This window comes from Electrophorus electricus, chromosome 11 (genome assembly GCF_013358815.1).
Source record: "Electrophorus electricus isolate fEleEle1 chromosome 11, fEleEle1.pri, whole genome shotgun sequence".
Lineage (NCBI taxonomy): Eukaryota > Metazoa > Chordata > Actinopteri > Gymnotiformes > Gymnotidae > Electrophorus > Electrophorus electricus.
This window is the reverse complement of record NC_049545.1, coordinates 22,097,067-22,099,644: the sequence shown is the minus strand read 5'-3', so window position 1 is coordinate 22,099,644 and position 2,578 is coordinate 22,097,067. Positions and strand designations below refer to the sequence as shown.

Sequence of the window (2,578 nt, the reverse complement as noted above, 5' to 3'; positions counted from 1 at the left end):
AAGTCAAGATGGACAGTTACCAAGTACTACCCTTCAAGTCATAGTCAAGTCACAATATTTAATGTCATTGCAATATTTGACACCAGCAAAGCATTTGATGTAGTTTATGAAATTGACAAAATCTTTCCATGCTCTTCAGTCTTGGCCTTGATGGTATGCATGTTTTGTCATGTCTGCTTAGAGATAATGTCGCCACTGGGCACCAAATTCTCTCCCAGGTGCTTTATCAAACTATTGATCCACAATGTGCTAGTGTCTTGATTCATCTATGTAGAAAAATCAAGAGCAACTGTGGGTGTAGGATTCAATGTTATCATTCCTAAAAAGGGTGCCAAGTCACCAGCTTTGATTCATCTGTCGGGAAATCAAGCCAAGGATTTCTGCCTGAGAGGCAGAGATACTATTTACTATACTAACAAGGACAGATGCATGTGTGTTAGAAGAAACTGACTGAGATGTACTCATCCCACAGGTTTTGAAGTATTTTGGATCAATGTGCCTACAACAGAAAGGTTTTTAAACACATTCTGATGATGTTGACCCAGTCTTCATTGTCCTCTTTCAAGAATGTCAGTGTGCTGGCTTGTGATTTGTATTTCTTTTTGAATTCTTGTAAAAATGCAAAATATTCAAAGCATTTTGGCTATCCCTGTGTGATAAACACGAGATTGGTCTACACTATGAGTTATGTCATATGCAGCATTTTTATCAAATTTGGCTTTGACTCTGTTTGCAATATGTCTGATTATTCTATTGCAAATTAATGTCCTGAGCTGCACTCTCTTGTCAACATTCAACTTAGGTCAAGCGATATCCTGCACTACTTTATTTCCAATGTGCAAGTTTCATCTTTGTTGACTTGCATTTCTGCCCACCTGTACTAACAGCATGCCAGTGAAAACTTTACATGACACCTATATCAGCTAGGTGTGATTTTTTAAAAACAAAAGCAGTGTTCATGCAAAATTGGTGAGCCACCTTGAGCCGTCCCACGTTTTCACGTGGAAGACCTTGGAGGCCACATTAGTGTAGTAGGTAGTGCATCAGTCTAATACTCTGACAAGCTTCTGAGCACCTGTTTATCTGGAATTGACATTAGCTTGCTAAAATAGTGAGCAGACCATTCGGGAGAGTCCTTTCTTTGAATTTGCATATCAGGCCATTTGCAACCCTGAATCAATGACACATGGGGACTAATAATTGAGCTTGAAGAAGTCCAAGGACATAACCCACAAGTGCCCAAAGTATGCAACAGCTGCAATGGCCGAGAGGTTAAGGCGTTGGACTTGAAATCCAATGGGGAATCCCCGCGCAGGTTCGACTCCTGCTTGCAGCGTAAGGAGATGACGTGTTTCTGTTCTAATTCCTTTACTGGAAGAATGAGTATACGGTGTCCTCTAGGTCTCCTTTCGCATATACTTGCCATGCCATTTGCAACTTTGTGCCAGGGAAACTGTAGGAGTCCTAGGAATTGATGCAGAAATAGCTGCTTTGTCCATAAGTTGTGATGGCCCAGGAATTAAGGTGTTGGTGTGGAACTCCAATGTAGTCTCTTGCAGAATAGAGAATTCAGTTGCTTATTTGAAGTAATTTCTGCTGAGACATCATGCCACCAGTGGGGAGAGCTTGCACTCCCAGACCCTTTCCTGAATGATCTACCTGCCACATAGCAGTGTCTTGTTTCATGAAGTTGAGAAAGCACATCCTTCTTACCTCCGTGATGTCAAGGGCATGTAAAAACTCTTCAACTATTGGACATTCATCTTAGCTCAGTGAAAATTCTGGAAGACTATTTCTCACATGCAAATTGCAGTGGTGTTTGCCTATGCTTCTCTTTCATGTCTTGTACCAGCATTCCAGGGACAGCTCCGTCTTTTCTCTTTAACTATAACTATAACACTTTAGCTATTACACTGTTCACTCCAGTGCCCACCCACCACAAGTCACTAACAAGATGATGTACTTGCAAGTAACAGCAGTAGTAGCAGCAGCATGACTGGTCTTCAATCTTCCAAAGTTCACACGTGTTACCCCGCTGCTGCGCTCCCTTCGTTTGCTTCCAGTAGCTGCACACATCAGATTTAAAATCTTGATGCTCACCTACAAAGCCAAAAATGGTCCAGCCCCTTGATACATTGAGTCAATGGTCAAAGCCCGATTCGTACCTCGAGTGCTTCGAACCTCAAGTATGGCTCGGCTTGAAATTCCATGCTCCAAGTCTCATGGAAGACGAGCATTGAGACTCTTTTCTGTCCTGGCTCACAGATGGTGAAATGAACTTCCACTTGCTGTCCTGACAGCAGAGTTGCTTGCAGTCTTCAAACACAGACTAAAGATCCATCTATTCATGGAATATTTAAATGACAAATGACCCTGCTCCTATATTGACTAAGTAAATTAGCACTTATTGTAGGGTATTATTTATTATACTGATGTTGTCTAACAAACTTTAGTACTTATTGTTTATTGCACTTATCATTGTTTAAGATAGACCTTATGCATTTTGTACTTCTTGGCAACAGCAGTGATCCCTTTTTTCTACAGTATTCTAGATCATTGGTATATTGGACTCTAACCT

The 2,578-nt window shown here is 41.1% G+C and overlaps 1 non-coding gene across 1 annotated transcript; it reads left to right on the top strand.

The window, feature by feature from the left end:
- The first annotated feature begins 1,254 nt into the window (after positions 1-1,254).
- trnas-uga lies at positions 1,255-1,336 on the top strand. Its single transcript has one exon. It is a non-coding gene; the product is annotated as a tRNA-Ser (tRNA).
- The last annotated feature ends 1,242 nt before the right edge of the window (positions 1,337-2,578 follow it).